An 18,642-nucleotide genomic window follows, 5' to 3' on the forward strand; every position below is an offset into this window, starting at 1 on the left:
CATTTATAGCAGGCAGATATTAAAAGGAAATTTTAAAAAAAATTATCATACTCTCTAATAAAGTGCTAAATGATTAAATTGTATAAGTATAATATTTTATACATATGTTAGCATATTTATATGTATAAAATGTTCTCGAGATATTTTAAAATACGCATAAAGTCAAAGTACGTACAAGAGTCCAACCATATTTACGAGATAGCGATTACCTCCTTCTTTTAGGGATATCAAAAATCGAAATCCGTCAAAGAAAATGTATGTTTATTTAGAGAAAAAAAATTTTTGTGCTTGGTTTAGAAACTTAAAATATCGTTTACCCTTATTAATTAGCAAATTTGAGCTCACCCCTCAACCGAGCCATTTAGGTTGAGTCTTAAAATATTAAGATCCGACTATTCGACCAAAAGTAATTCCGCGTGGTCCGTTTTATTATGCACTGCACATATGCATATTTATTTTTATATGTATTTAAATATAAATGTATTCTTAAAACTTAAAATAGACGAGCAGTTTTTTAAAAATAATTACCGTGATCTCCACTGGCTACGCTCATGACTAACACAACAGAATTTTTTGAATTTCATCCCAAAAATCAAAGTAACACACAATTTAAATATCGGCGTAAAACAATGTTTATAAAAGTTATAAAAATAATTTATTTTAACCAAGATTAAGTTTAAATTAAACTAATAAAATTTTGCGTTACACGCAAAGGAAAATCGCGAAAATGTTCTTCGGATTGCTTGGAAGTAATAGGATTTCAACTAAATGTTCATCCTTATCTCAATGAAATACTTTTTTATAAGCAACCATTTTTGATTATTATTTAGGCCTAGCCGTTGCGGCTCAGAAGATCAGTAGTCTCCTTATGGTCACGCTAACCGTGGGAGGTTTTCGTGGTTTTCCTCTCCATGTAACGCAAATGCGGGTTAATTCCATCAAGAAGTCCTCCACGAAGGCAAATTTCTTTCAATACCTGAACCAGGACTATCCTTGTCTTCTGGATTGGATTTAAAATTGAATTTACGGAGTTGAACATCAGTAGGAGTAAACACAAAATTAGGTCGGCTGTTCGACGACGGTTATAAAATTATGAGTAGTATATAGGGGGGGGCTACAGGACACTTTTGCCCTTCCCTATATACTACTATTAATTTCCTATTTTTAATATTAAAAAAATTTAAAATAGACCAATATTTTACATTTTTATATGAAATATCAGTATATTTAAAAATTCTTATTTTTATATTAATAATTTTTATTTTATTAAAACCTTATTGAAAATATCGTTTTTTATTTTACATGTAATTCATAATCGTAATATTTATTTTTACCTTTAAAATCAAAAATATATTTTCCACTATTAATTTTTCTTATAGCTTTATCAGATAATTCACCATGACATTTCGAGAGATAAAAATCTTTCTCATCATTGTCTACTTCTAATCTAGCTATAATAGAGTCACCGTATTTTGTATTTATTTTTCTCAATGATATTAAATTATATTTACCTATCTCGAGTTCATTTAATTTGTATGTTTCAGGAAATCGTTTGAGGTCATTAAATTCTTCCATTTATTTAGAAACATTTTTTGTAATATAATTTCTATAATACATACACTTGTATAACGAACATCCAGGTCCTAAAATTTTAGTACATTTAGGTACATCAATGTCAATAGATGGTATATTCAATTCATCTAATATCTCTTTTTCTAAAATACCTCCTTTATAAGCAAATGTACCACCATATAGTTGATATAGGTTATTTATATAATTTTTTACATCTTGATGATTTATCCATAAAATATTCTTATTTCTATTAAATCTTAATCCGTGTACTTCTGAAGTACATTTACGTACAATCTTCAATTCTTGATCATTCAATTCACAATTAGGTGTAAATACGCCAATATATTCACCGATTGGTAAATTTAAATGAACCCATCCTATCTCTCTTACAATCTTACGACTGGGAAAAATAAATCCCTGAATGTTTAGGATGACTGTAATCTTATCCATTTATTAAGAAACATTTTTTTAAAAGCCAAAAGGTACAGTATCATAATTATCTAAAAGTCTACGTTTATCGTATCCAAAGGTATAACGTTTATTTGTTTTAATACTTGAAATATTTCTATCTTTTTCGATTTTAAACTGATTGATTTCTACATCCAAATAATCTGTTTCACCTGTTATTATTTTAGCCCTATTATCAAAGTCTAATATGGTTTCACTCTGATAAGACATTTTAAATCCTTTTACTTTTCCATATACAGATTTATCATTTAATTTATACCCATAATCTTTAGAGGCTCCAGCTATCCAAGATGTAATATATTTATCATTTCCCAATTCATCAGTCCATTCTCCTAACATGCATCCCGTTTCAATTTTATTGGTTCCGTCGTCTATATATACTACACTATCTGTATCATAATAAAGTACTTTATCTCCTAATTTATCTAACATTTCATATAATCTAATTCTGGCAGAACTAGTTGTAAAAGCAGCTATATATATATTAGTATTGAAGTTATTTTTTTCAAATATATCTTTCATTTTATAACTCATTTCCACACAATCGTCATTCAAAAAATTCATATTCAAATCTTTAATAGTATCATTTAGAATAATTCTATAAAAATCTTCAATTTCCATCACATATTCAGTTTGTTTCATGTTATTTCTCTGACCAAATTTACCCCATAAAGAATTTAAACATATTTTAGCTATGAATCTCAAACCTGGATTTTCTTCAATTTTATCTAATTCTATATCTAATTTTTCTTTAACTATTTGTCTGTATTCTTCTTCATTTTTGAAATTGTTTTTCCATTTATCGCATGTTTCTAGTTTAATCTTTAAAAACGTTTTAACATATTCTTTAAACAATTCATTTGTTTTATTTTCAAAATGCCAAACCTCATATATATTCAATATTTTATATCCTTTTTTAACAGCTAATCTGATCTCATCGGTAGTCCACGTTCCTATTAGACATCTTTCGTTATCAGTGTGTTTACACTCAGAATTTCTTATCTCATAACACTGCTTACATTTTTTCTTTTCTAAAGTGGTTTTGAAATGATTACATTTTATTGTTTCAGAACAAGTTCTACATAATGAAAATATTAATTTTTCTGCTTTATAAGGTAATACTGGATGATATAATTTTCTAGGTGGAAGTACTTTACATTTTATTAATCCATACCAATTTTCATCGTATTTTTTAGGATTAAATATTTTGATTGGATGACCTTCTGGATAGTTATCAAAATAATTTACAGTAGGATATAAAGAACATACGTCAATATATCTACCTTTTTCATTACTTTTCATTTCATATTTTAATTTGGTAGGTTCACATCTTCCACCATAAAAAGCATCTCTAGGATTTAAAGGTTCTATAAAATCTCTCTTCCATTCTTTTTTCATGTATTGTTTCATATCCTTATTATTATCAAAATCACACTCCCAGATATTTATCAATTCATAACCCGCTTCAATTATATTTTTATTGATCTTCTTAGTTCGTTTATATAAATCTTCCATGAGCATTTGATTAACAGTGTTTACTTGTGTTCTAGTGAAACATTTGTTACATCCATGCCAGAAACATCCACTAAATTGAAATACTGTATTTTTATAAAATCCATCTACCTTATAATATTTTTCACCTAATTGTAATTTTTTCTCTCCTCCATTCAAAGCATGACGTATATTAATATTTTCCTTTTTTGATATGTAATCTAACCAAGCTATTGATTTTTTACTGTACTGATCTTTTTGAATGACAATTTCATCAATAGCTATTGTGTTTTCTTTCAAGAATTTATCTCTGTAAATGGCCATACATAAACCAGCTAAAGTTACATATTTAAACGGATCTACATTCACAGTTTCTAAGAATAATCTTCTTAATTCTATACAACCTTTTCTTAAAATATCTACATCAGATCTACAGTATTTTATAAATTCCTTTTGGAAATCAAAAGTTTCATGTTTAATGGAATCATACCATTTATCAAATTTTTTCCTGTCTTCATTAACCATATAATTATATCCATAGTAATATTTATCTGGATATTTACCAATATAATTTTGATTCTTTTGTTTGTTGAATAAATGAGGAAAATAACCTTTGGCCAGTTCATTTAAACCAAATGTTTTAGGAAATTTTTTAAGTGGACACATTGTAAAATTAATAGAATCAATAAACCTTATATTATACTCATCAGCTTTCATATATATTAACTTATTTCCTTGATAAATTGTGAATATTTTTATATGTTTTTTAAAACAATACTTAGCTAAAAATTGAAAATCAAATCCTTTTCCATAATGAGCTATAACTGTATATCCAACGTTTATAGCTGTATATCCATCAAATAACCACTCACAAAAATCGTTTTCATTTTTAAATTCTGTTTCGTTTCCATGAAAATCATGACATATAACTAGATTCACTTCATGAATTCCTGTATCTTGCTGGGTTTCAACATCAAAAAATAAGTATTTTTCTGTATAATCATCTTTACATTTTTCACACCATTCTTTTTTATTACATTCATTTTTTACGCAATTATCTTCACATACACCTCCTTTACTTTTTTCATTTTTCATGAAACACTCATGACCTTTTATAACCCATTTCCAACAATTATTACAACGATATTCACCACATATATGTTCATCAGGGTCTCTGTCCTCTCTATTAATATTTCTTTTACATTTTAAACATTTCCATAAAACTTTACAAACACTAGGTTTTTTCTTTGAAAATTTGTTATGATTATTATAACAACCTTTTCCTTTAAATTTCCGATTACATTTTTTACAAAATATTTCCTCTCCTTCACAATTAGATTCTTTAACAAAACACCTATCACATTTTAAAGGGCATTTATGTTGATTTGAACGTTTATAACCCACTTTACAATAATTACAATAATTATTCTTACCTAAAAATCCTGTCATTGATGTAATGACATCGAAATGATTTCTATTCTTATATATAAAAATACATGTTGATTTATAATCACCATTATATATAATTTCATTACCATTTTCTCTACAAACTATATTGATCTGAATGTCTAAAAAATTTTCAAATATTTTAACTTCTTCTAAACTACACACTTCTAAAGGAATTTTACATACATCATGTAATTTTATAGCTAATGTTTTTTGTAAAACACGACCTTTTTTAATATAAATTATTTCATTACTTGATAATTTTTCAGTACATAATTTATCACTTAACAGTTCAGGATTTTGGATAGCTAAAGCTGTTACAATTGATCTAGCCAAACATATATTATCATCATTTTTTATTTGACAAATACTTTTCTTTTTTGCTGGATCTGTTTCAGAATACATTTTTAAAGCCTTGTGTCTACCACCATGAGGTAATTCGATGACATTAAAATCAAATATACACTCTGTTATATCGATTTCTTTATATTCAATTTGGTTGGATAATTTATCAATGTATTCATTAAAAGCAGTTTTAGTTGACATCATTTTATCATGAAAAGGTACATTTAATTTAGGATTATGTATAATTACATCTACTTTTCCTGTAATATTTCCAATAGCCCTTTTAAATACATTTCTTAAAATATTATAGTATTGTTCAGGTAAAATTTTAGATCCTACCACTCTATATTGTTTTCTATAAACTTTATATTTTTCAATATATTGACCTCTGAATTCAATAATTTTATAATCTGGTTTAAAGAAATTTTTAAGATTTACCTCTACTTTTACCTTATCTTTTATTTTTTGAGGCCTATACAAAGCATTTAAATTAGTTTCAGTTAAAATATTTTTTTCTACTTTTGGTATAAATTGACCATCTTTATATTTTAAATTATAAGAATCAAAAACTTTTTTAAATTCATTTCTATACTTAGGATATTTATTAAATAGTTTAGTTTTGTTTTCCATATAATAAGAAGCATCCAATCCTAAATAATCTGATAAAACAGATTTATAATTTCCTGTACTTTTGATATAAGAAACTACTGATTCAATAATATTTGATTTTAATCTCTTATCAGTCAGGACAGGAATTTTAAGTTTAGTTATCAATTCTCTTAGTTTTTTAATACTGAAAGTTGAGAGTACATTACTCAAGTGTTTGAACTCCTTTGTCATGTTACTCATTTATAAGGAAGAAAATTTATAAATACTTTTATAAAAAGGAGTTCATACGTTTTATATGAAAATTACTTCTAAAATGTCTTTGTTTATGTGAATAAGTATAATTTTTGCCACAATCGCATTCATAATATATATATTTTCTTTTAAGATCACAATCTATACATCTTTTAAATAAATATTTTTTATATTTGTAAAATTCGTCAGCTGATTTCAAAGTCTTACAATCGCAACAAAATTTATCTTCCATTTATTAAATGGAGTTTTTATAAATACTTTTCTGTCTCTTTAGGAAACGAATTCCAAATTTCATCATAAATGTTTTGTTTTTTCGGACTACCTAACTTAATATTATTAGGAATATTATAATAATCACATATCTTTTTCATAAAATATTTATAATTTAAACTCTTTTTAAAATACATATAATCTAAAAATTTTAAAAACATTTCATCTGCTTCAACTGTAAAAACCAAGTTCAATTTTCTTTTTAACTTTTTAAAAAAACTAATTCTCGAATTGTATCTCTGTTTTAAAAAAATATCAAAATCTTTCGTGTCATAAAAATATTCATCTTCTTCTGAATCGTAACTTATTTTTTTATTCTTAATTTGTTTAAATATCTCTGTATAAACATTTACCATTTATTTAAAAGAATATTTAAATATGTGTTCTTTCTTTCTATTGCGCAATCACAGCCACCGAGATGGCTTTTATTGCACAATTCCTATGAGAGCCAAGCTCTCTTACGTCACAGGCCTTATTGCGTAATCATTACAGCCATCTAGATGGCTCTCTTACGTCACAGACCTTATTACGCAATCATTACAGCCATCTAGATGGCTCTCTTTCGTAATATCTTCCCCTCAGCTTTTCCGAATCTTTTTTAAAACAATTAAGACTAAAGGAATTTTTCAAAAGTTAATTCAACAGATCGAATCTTTAAATTAATAAACTTAGAAAATAAAGTCTTATTATTTTTAGTTATCTAAAATAATAATAAAAAATAAATAATAATAATAAATAAAATAATAATAATAAATAAATAATAATAATATAATTTTTTACTTTAAATAAGTCAGAAACTTTACGTTAAATAAGAAAATTTAAAATAAGAATAATTAGTATAAGAAAATTTAAAATAAGAATAATTAGTATAAGAAAATTTAAAATAAGAATAATTAGTATAAGAAAATTTAAAATAAGAATAATTAGTATAAGAAAATTTAAAATAAGAATAATTAGTATAAGAAAATTTAAAATAAGAATAATTAGTATAAGAAAATTTAAAATAAGAAATATTTAAGTAATTCGTTTAATAAAACTATAAGTAATTCATTTTCAGAATAATAAAATACAATAAGAATTAAAAAACATGTAGGAAAAATACTTTGAAAATACAAAAAAAAAAAGAAAAGAATAATCTACTTAACTTAAATCTTAAATATAATAACCTACTCCTTCGACGATTTGAACTCAAATGAACGAAACACGGAAGTAAAATGATATCGAAACGCGTTGAAATTTCTAGAAGGAAACGACGTCATTTCGATGAATCATTTGTTGCTCGACTGATTTGAAATAAAAGCATTTATAGAAATGTTTCGTAATAAAATGGCTTCTTTAAAAGATGTTTGTTATGAGCAAATTAAAGATAGTTATTATTATGGATTGTTTGGAGATTTTAAATTAATAATAGATAAAAATACTGGATATTTCAATGCTTCTAAGTTATGTAAATCAGGAGGTAAAAGATTTAAAAAGTGGTTAGAAAATAAAGAATCTAAAGAGTTAATTTTATATTTAACTAAATTCCTAGAAGGCCCGAATTCGGGCCCTCTAGAAAATTCATTATTTTATGAAATTAAAGGTAGAAATGCAACTGAATTAAAATATAATGGGACTTATGTTTCTAAGGATTTAATTACAAATATAGCTTGTTGGATTTCACCTGAATTTTCTAAAAAAGTAAACGATGTTGTAATTAATTATTATGCTAATGAATTTAATGAAAAATATAAAAATGATAATGATAAACTTCAAAAGAAATTAGATATAATAAAAATTAAAATGAATGACTTAAAAATAAAAAATAAAAAATATAAAGAAGACGTAACACCAAAAACATCTCAACCTAGAAAATTAAACATGTTTACAATAATAGAAAAGAATAAAAATGATTCTGATTATCATTATTATGTTATTAGATGTCAAAGAGGTTTATATAATAAAACTATACGAGATTTAAAACTTAGATATCCTAATTTAAAAATAGCTCATGAAATTCAATATAATCCGAATGCTATTAATTTATTTAACAGAATAAAAGAAAATATTTCTTATATAGAAACTAAATTTAATCATTTAAAATTAAAAGATTATGATATGGAGAGATTTAAAAATGATATAATTCAATTGATTCCTAAATTAGAATAATATTTTTTTCATCTATCCAACTATTAAATTCTTCAGGGTAACCTAGCCATTTTACGAATAACTTATTATCTTTTCTTTTTATTATTTTTTCAATCTTATATGTTTCATTTTTCTTATTATATTTTACTAATTCTTTTTCATAATAAGTTCCTTTAATTTCTTCACCATTTAAATCTTTCACTCTATAAGTTATAGGATCTGTTTTCAATATTTCAGATATTATAAAAATTTCTTCTGTAAATGTAGGATGATAACCTCTGGTAAATGTTTCTTTATATTTTGAAATTCTAACTTTATCGCCTATTTTGAACTTTGGTTTCTTTATTTCTTTTTTAGAAAATAAATTATTGTATACGATACTTTCATTTTCTGTCCGACTGGCTTGTGAGGGTGTCATTTTAATAGATCGATGATAAGAATTATTATAATTACAAACTAATTTATCTAGTACTTCTAAGTATTTATTTGTATTATTTGCTGCCATATATTTTCTTATTTTTCCATTAATTGTTTGATTAAATCTTTCAACAATAGAACATTTTATTTCAACATTTTCAGTAGTAAACCAATGAATATTATTATCTTTGAATAATTTTTGAGTATCTTTATTTATAAATTCCGTACCTTTATCCGTTTGTAGTTTCTCTGGAATTCGTTCTTTAAATATTAACTTGAAAGCATTTGATACTTCTTCGCCTGTTTTTCTTTTTATTGGAATAACCCAAGCATATTTACTAAACATATCAATAACTGTTAAAATATAATTAACTCCACTATTATATTTACTAAATGGTTTTATAAATAATAAATCCGCTTGCCATTGATCATCAATATGTGAAACGTAACATCTCCTTCTTCTAAATTTACGAATAATTGGTTTATGTCTAGTATAAACATCTTGTTCATGTAAAAAATCTGTAATTTGTTTTTGAGATAAACCTGTTTTTCTTTTTAATTCATTGATACCACAATAACCTTTTTCGGGATCATAATATACTGTTTCTATGACCCCGTTTTCTTTAAAAAAGTACTTTTTTTAGATCCACAAACTTCACATATACCTTTCCTCGTCAATCTTCCATTTTTAGAAGTTTCTTCATAAACATCTTTAGTATTAGTAAAATTTTTACATTTTAAACAATAAATCATACCCATACCGAATGTTCTTTTGGCTTTGATAATAGGTTTAACAATTCCTCTTTCTATTCTTTCCCTGATTGTAGGATTTGGAATTGTATTTAACTCTTCTATCATATTTTTATCACATACATCATTTCTAGTTTTAGTATCTTTATTTTTAAGGTAACAAACATCATGTTTATATGCTATTTCATCTACTCTGTTAATGGGCTTACTCCATTCTTTATATGTTAAATCATCGTTTAATCTTTTCTTTCCATGTAATAATTGTGTTCCAGGTCCTGTAAATTGATGTCCTGGTAAATGCATTTCAAAGGGTAAATTATTAATTGTTGAATTGATAAAGCCAGATCCTTTTTGACCACATTCTTTACAACAAAATTTGAACTTTCCGCCCTGCAAAAAATGACCAATAGAAATCAATAAAAAAAAATGTATTGATCTGTACGGGGAAATGGAACACTGATATCAATAGAGTAGATCAGTACAATGGACTGGTCATGATATATTGATATCAGTAGAGTAGGTCAATACAATGTATTGGTCTATATCAGTAGAATGGACTGATATCAGTAGAGTGTACTGGTCTGTACGGGGAAATGGAACATTGATATCAGTAGAGTGTACTGGTCTGTACGGGGAAATGGAACATTGATATCAGTAGAGTGTACTGGTCTGTACGGGGAAATGGAACATTGATATCAGTAGAGTGTACTGGTCTGTACGGGGAAATGGAACATTGATATCAGTAGAATGGACTGGTCTCTACGGGGAAATGGAACACTGATATCAGTAGAATGGACTGGTCTCTACGGGGAAATGGAACATTGATATCAGTAGAATGAACTGGTCTCTACGGGGAATTGGAACACTGATATCAGTCGAATTTACTGGTCTGTACAAGGAAATGAGACATCATGGTTCCATCAGAAACATGGACTGGTCTAAGTTAGGGAAAACAATATTAATGTAAGCTTATTAGATAGGTTTAAACAGGAAAATGCATCATTGTTTATCTTTTTTAATATGCAAGATTTAGCTGAATTGGTCACCTGCTTTGTATGCACCATAGTAAATTTTCTACTAGCTGCAGCCAGCGGAAAATTTAATATAAATTAATAAAATATTACAGGACAGTATAAAAAAATACTTATCTAAAGCATCTAAAAATGTTTTGAATAAAGTTAAACACTGCTTATGTGGAAGGATAAAAGAATTATATTCTAAAAAAACATACTTCTTTATACCTACACTATGCTAGTTTTAAAGTTAACTTTAATTTCCTTTTCATATTTCCAATTTAATTTTAAATATAATTTATTACTAAATTACATTTTATTGTTTAATATAACTATAAAAAGAAACTTAAAATGTGAGTTCAAGAGGGTACCTTATTGGAAAAAATTCCTGGTATAAAAAAAAATCATGCCGGCGTATGAAATACCGGTTCTGGTATGATACTAGATCGGGAATTATACCAGACCCAGCGTTTCATCCGCCGGTATCATACCGAAGCTGGTGTTTCACAAGTTAGCAGGATACTGGCTCCGGTATAATACCTAAATTGTAGTTTCATTATCTAGTATCATGCTAGAGCCAGCATATACTGGTACTAGTGTACTGTGCTCAGCATACTGGAATAGTGTTTTAAAAACCGGTTTATTCTTAAAACAAGCATAGTGTGTTACTACAGTTTGATACACGAACAGCTCTGAATGGAAAATAAAACATTGATACACAATTGGGTAAATAAGTTAAGTCACCTGATTTATACCGAGAAATAAAACACTGACATCAATTAACACTTTATCAAAAGCTATAGCATTATGTTTATAAAAACAAATCAACTTTTTTTAAGCTTCTTTATAGTTAATTAAATTTTTTTTAAACAATAAATTAAAATGTTAGAAAATTATTGTGAATAATATTGGAATCTACAATACTACACAAAATAATGTTTTGGAGTAACATTATAAAAGTACAAATGGATTCTTCAGATTTTATGAAAATGGAATGGGGATTAGTTGGATGTTACTTTATTGATAGCCAAAAACCTGACTAAAATATAGTCAATTTATTGTCATTTCAAGACCCCCCCCCCTCATTGTGTTTGACATAGCATTTTAAGAGTAAAAAGTTTCAATATTTAAGAAAGAAAAAAATGACAGAACAATCTTAAAGTATACCATAAGCTTTAAATCCTTATACACACAAATGATATACCATTTATTTGATTTTTATCTATGCAAAGCTTGTGCTAAGCATTTGTCATCTTACCATATATATTAAACTTGAAATTTGGCAAAACAAAAATGTTATTTTGGGGAAAGTATTGGCGAATGCTGTTTTCGAACAAAAAGAAAAGTTTATCCATTCATTGTTCATTTACTCCTCCCAACTGCAAAATGATTCTTAATTTGTAGTTGCATTTTTATAAAATAATTCAATTTATAATAAATATGCATTTTCCTACTGAAAAAATCAATCATAAAAAATTGTTAAGATTTGCCTTTGGCTTAGAATTTTAAAAACTGGCTAATAATTTTAAATCCTTAGCATGGGTTATGTATATATAGATAGTAATATCATAATTAAAGGTCAGTAATTAAAAAGAGCAAGTAAACAAAGAAAACACAACAACAGCAGTAAAATTATAATGGAAAATCATACTTAATACAATGGGAAATTAACCAGTAAGAATAACCTAAACCAAATTTACAAAATTATAGTTTAAAGTTAAATAAAATTAGCATTATTATGAGAAAATAATAAAACATCATAGTAAAAGGTAATAATATACAGATAAATTTGCTATACAGAGTGAAACGACTTTAAGTTCATTTTAAAGGCTCAAGGAAGAGCTGGTAAGACTTGTGTAATGTAGGTATTTATAAAAAAAGTTCACATGTTTCGCACAGAACTTTTAAATTAAAACATATTTCAAGTTTCGAAAAAACCGAATCACGGACTCTTTTTCAATTTTCACTACTTAACACAGTTAAAAAACTTGCTGGAGGAGGTACATTGGCAAAGCATTGCAGAGGAGGCCTAACCAAATCTTTCCTGCAGCATCCACATCAGGCAGATTCTTTATATTTTAGTCTATCATTCTTACAATGGTGGAGAAGATTTGGCTGTAGGGGAGAGTAAAAACAAGTGGAGGAAATTAACAGCAGTATTTGTGAAGTGATCAGCTTCATTATTTCCAGAAATGTCGCAATAGAAAGTTTGCACTGACCACAGTGCTGACGTAAAATATCCTTTGTGGTAGACGGATCATGACGCCAGACTATCCGTGACATGTTTGCGTGGTTTTCTTCTCCATGTAACCCAAATAAGAGTCTTGTCATGCATTCAGTTCGGCTAGAAAATTTTAAACAGAACTTATCAATGTAAAAGTATTTTATTTGAATAAGTTGTTGAAAGTTTTCATCACAATGTACACATTTTATTACATTAGGAATAGGTTTAGCCATAATAACTTTTAAATTTAATATTATTGATAATTTAATATTATTGAACTAATTTAACACGTTGAATGCCATAGGGGTCACCGGTGACTGGCACTGAGTTTGTTTGTAGCGCCACAGGGGTCACCGATGAACGGCGAAGCCTAGATTATTAGAATAAATTTTTAATGCTCCTAATTTTTTTATATTATTATCATTACTAAGATGATTGGAAGAAATTAATGTAATACATACTGAAAAAAATCATTTTGGCCAGACGGGCAAGCCGTGTAAAATTAGCATGGCATTCAACATGTTAAAGAAAAGAAAAAAAAATTATATCCAGCTAAGATTAAATACATAAGAAAGTGTAAGGATTGTTTTTAACCCATAACAAAAATGAAGTAAACAAAGAAAATTTAAATGCAAATAGAAAAGTAATTATTTATAAAATTAACTACTTATAAAAATAATTGTTTATAAAAATATTTAATAATTGAAAATGTTTTTTTGCATTTACTTGAACACAGTCAAGACAGAGTAGCAAAAAAATATCATTTAGTAGTTATACTAATAACATAAATTTAATGTAATTAATAAATTATACTAATAATATAAATTTAGATTACCTAAACATTAAATTGCCTTTCAGAGAGCAAAAAGAAAAAAAAAAAATTTCACTGTATATAAAGTTTTTACACATATCTTTACCTTAAAATCTATATATATTTTTTGTAAATATTGTTATCAAGCTTTGCTACATATTTTTTGGCTACAGTTCAGGAAAAGCATTAAAATAACAAAAGAATTTGTGATTAACACTTAAAATATAATGCAAAGTTTAAAAATATTATACACAACTAAATAAATAATTAATTTGATACTAACGGTGATATTAATGGGAATTTATGTAAATAACATGTGAACAAAGTGTTTCTATTTAAGTCTGATTAAGAAACCCAGAAAAAAAAAACATTAAAAATACTTTCTTTTCATGGAATCTGTATACGAGTATATCGTAACCCTAGATATGCATGCACATGCAGTAATAATTCAAGAATAATATACATGTATAGATAACTTATAATATCAATAAAACTCAAGCATACGTTTTAATATTTCTGTAACTAACAAAGATGCAAATAAAAATAAGAAATAAAGAAAAAATTACACTTACTAAAATATTTCTCCCCATAATATGCGTCATTCTTTCCATGACGCTCAATTGTAAACATTGAACGTAAGTCGGAGTAATGTGATTGGCTGGAACTTCAGACTGAGAAACGGAATGAACTGGGGAAAAAGTTTAAAAGGAACATTCTCAAAATTGGGAGTGAGGCAGCTTGATATGATTTAACGAACGATTAAAACACATTTAACGAACGACTAAAAGTCAATTCTCGTATTTTGCATGCTCCCCTTTCGTTTCTGAATTAATAACTCCTTTTTGCTTTTATAGATTCAATTGGATTGAATTAACTATGTTTCTACAAAACAAATTTACTTATTTCATTCAAAAAAGTTTATTTTGTTTTATGATCCAAATTTATTTAAAACAAATTTCAAAAAGGGACTGAAATTTATAAATTTATGATGGCGAGGTTAATGTTTGAAGGTAAAAAGTTTGAGATTTTATATGAATTTTTAATTTATGTAAATGTATTTCTTTTGCTACGAAGTTGTTTGAAACCTAAAAAGATTAATTTATTTTGCGAATAGTTCTAGTTTAGTATAAATTCAATAATAATAATAAATCAATAAAAATTAAAAACAACTTATAATAAAATTTAAAGTGGGATTATAATTAATAATATTTTTTTTGTCATCATGACTTGATTAAAATAAATTTTGTAAATTACAAAATAAATAAGTAAATAAATGATAAACTAATAAAAACAAGTTTTATTACTAAATTACTTTTATTATAAAATTACTTTCATTTGAATGACTTTAAGCAGATTTTAAAGTTATTAAGATGTGTAAAAGTTTTACTCAAGAACTTCCTTTCTTCCAAAATAATAATATGATTTTAATAATTTTAAATATGTATTCTTTAATTAGTGCACATAGAAAGTGTACGTTCTCACTACCCTTAATATACATGTTAAGAATCCTTATAAAAATCTAAGAAATTAATGACCGGAAATCAGTACATAATCAAGAAAAAAAAATGAAATAATGAAGAATTATTAACAAAGTATTCTAATTTTAAAAGGTCGTAACCTGTTAGATTTCCGGAAAAATATGTATTGTAAGCAAACGTATGTAAAGCAATTCTATAGGCACCTGTTGATGTATTCATGAAAACAAATATAGACTAATAAAATACCTATTGATCAATAATTGCTAAGTTTTACTGGTGTCAATAAAAATCTGTAGATATCAGTTCATACATTGATAAAACAAGTAGAATACCTAACTGATCAACATCTATTGATACAAGTACCCTACTGATGTCAGTAGTCATCAGTTGAAGTGTGAAATACAGACAAGTATATACCAATAGAATACCTACTGATCAATATCCATTGATACCAATACACTGCTGATATCAGTTGAAATGTCAATGGGAACAAGTACAGACCAGTAGAACTCTATTGATCAATATCTATTGATACCAGTACACTACTGATATCAGTTGAAATGTCAATAGGAACAAGTACAGACCAATAGAATACCCTACTGTTCAACATCTATTGATGCCAATACACTACTGATATCAGTTGACATCAGTTGAAATATCAATAGAAACAAGTACAGACCAATAGAATTCTATTGATATCAATGAATGTTTTTATTGGTTTCTATTGGTCATTTTTTGTAGGGCGTCTTTACTTAATTTTCCAACTTTGAATATATTACTTTTACACGTCATTTATAGGCAATAAAAAATTATATGTATTTATAGCCATTCAATTGAGTTTTTTTAACGTATTTCTCTAAAGGAAAATATTTCAAACTTTGAATAAATTCAGCCTCTTTTTTATGAATTTCTTCTTCAGTTAATGTATTGGCTTTAAACAAATTCAGTAGTTGTTTATAAAATTTGTAAGTATATTTATATTCTTCTTTTCTTTCGGATATATTTAAAGATCTGTCAACCACTTCAATAACGCCAGCTCCTAAACTCAAAGCTGATAAAGGGATTAAAATAAAACCAGATAAGCCAGATGCGCTAAATAAAAACTTACTCATAGATAGTGCGATACTAATCTTTTGATAGAAATTATAACTTTTTCTGTGAATAAAAATTCTTTTCTCTAAATATTCTTCCATTTATATATACATAAATTCTTTATTTCGGTACCTCATATTAGGATTGACTAAATCTAAAACTAAAAAATCATATGGTTTTTTGATACAGTTCTTATACATTTTATTAAATTCTTCTTTTGTTAATTGACCATCTATTTCTCGTATTATTTGTTTAATTTCTTTTTGTTTCATATCGAAAAATATAAAATAATTGCTGTTACTTCTGATGGTTATAGGTATTTTATAATAGTACTGACTTATATAGATAAGGGATGTATTTTTCTTTCTTCCTCGTATAAAAAATTCTTCTATAGATTGTTGATCTTTTTCACATATACAATCATCAAATACAACTAAATTCATATAGGAAGGATCCAAGTCATCTACGGTAATAAAATCCTCTAGTTTGGAAGAAAACAAAACTTGATCTTTTTTAAATTTTTTATATTCTTTCAAAACTTCTTTTTTATTCTTTAAGCCTTTACATTTTTGAATATCTTCTAATTCTACATCTGTAAATTGAATGTATTTTTCTTGTAATTTTTCATACTTAGATTCAAATATGTCTTTTGTACACATGTAAAGTCTATCAAAGTGTAAATAGTCATAAATTAAATTGATTAATAAGTTCGATTTTCCACTGTTGGAAGAACCATTTATGATTAATCTAAAGGGATGTATAGGCAATAGAGGATGTTGATTTGGATCTTTAAATTCATCTGGTTCATTATAGTCTTTAATTACAATTTTAGAATACATTTATTAATTAAAAAATAATCTACTACGAGTAAAAAATAATCTACTACGAGTAAAAACTATTATTAAAATAAAAAAATTTTTTTTAAATAATTTATTCTTTTAATGGTTCATATAGCGGTACTCGTGTATTATGACAAATTTCAGCAAGAAGTATACAAACTATCTTTTCTTTGTTTGAATTATAAAATTCTTCTGGTAATATATTACTTTTATTTTTTATTAAAAGACAGAAATCTATTTTAGAAACAAATTCTATTACAAAGTCTTTATCAATATCTTGATACTGTATAATATAATCCCAATTTACATAATCTTGAAATTTTCTTATAAGGTCCATTGATAATTTTTGATATCTAGATACAACATTCATATTTAAACGGTCAGAATAATTTTCTATAAATCTTAAATCCAATCTTTGGAATCTTGATATTTCATACCAAGTCACTTTATCTAAATGTCTCTCAATAAAACGGATAGATAAGGTTTGGTATCTACATATTTTTTCCCAATCTACATCAGAGGCATGTTTTTCAATAAAAGGTTCATTGAGTTTTTGATATTGAGAAATAATATACCAATCATTTGGCTGTACATATCGTTCGATTAAAACTTCAGATAATTCAGAAAATTGAAACACATATTCCCATTTTAAATAATCTGCTAAACTTATAATTACATCTTCTGAAAGTTTCTTTCTAGAAAAGTCGTTCCAATTAATTTCATTGGCCATTTATTAAGAAGAAAAATTTATCTTTTCAATATGTAAATAAGGCTTTAATTTACAACCTCCTCCTGTTAGCACTGATAATGTTAAAACTTCATTTAACTTTCCATACGCAAACATAGTTATTGAATCTTCATTAACATTTATCTCTTTATCAAGAAGTACTTCTTTCACTTTTTCTAAACGTATTTTTGGCTTTTCATTCATTTTGTCACAGGCTAAAAAAATTGTAATTTTCATATACATGTTTTGTGATAATTTTAAGTTTGAATCTAAAAGTTTTGAAGTAGTTTCGTTGAATTCAAAAGTCTTGTAACCCACACCTGTAAACTGAACAAGTCTATCTGTGGTAGCGCAAAAAGTTTTATTATCAACGTAATATTTATTAGCAACGTCAGTATCATTTATGGGCCATTTTACACTCGATATTCTTTCGTTGTGAGCATAATAACTTCTATTAATTTTATCCCACAGTATACAATAATAATCAAGATGTTTTTTGGTAACCACATCGCCTTCTTTTTCAGGTTCTTTTACATTTGATATGATTTTATTTTTAGCATCAAAATTATTTTCATCATGTATTAAACTTTTGTCTTTTAATTCATCGACATATTTTTTAGTTGAAGCATCATTGTCCTCTAGTGGAGTAGCTATATTTCTAATACATTTATTTTTAGCATTAAAATAACCGTTATTACGAATCAAACACTT

The 18,642-nt window shown here is 26.1% G+C and overlaps 1 long non-coding RNA gene across 1 annotated transcript; it reads right to left on the reverse strand.

Moving 5' to 3' along the window:
* Positions 1–11,912: 11,912 nt before the first annotated feature.
* LOC147807222 (uncharacterized) lies at positions 11,913–14,507 on the reverse strand. The gene is made up of 2 exons (XR_015435562.1): positions 14,368–14,507; positions 11,913–13,104 (listed from the first exon to the last, which is right to left on the reverse strand). It is a non-coding gene; the product is annotated as an uncharacterized LOC147807222 (long non-coding RNA).
* Positions 14,508–18,642: the final 4,135 nt, after the last annotated feature.

Source organism: Parasteatoda tepidariorum, chromosome 7 (assembly GCF_982258835.1).
Source record: "Parasteatoda tepidariorum strain Cologne lab strain chromosome 7, Ptep-v5.0, whole genome shotgun sequence".
Taxonomy (NCBI): Eukaryota; Metazoa; Arthropoda; class Arachnida; order Araneae; family Theridiidae; genus Parasteatoda; species Parasteatoda tepidariorum.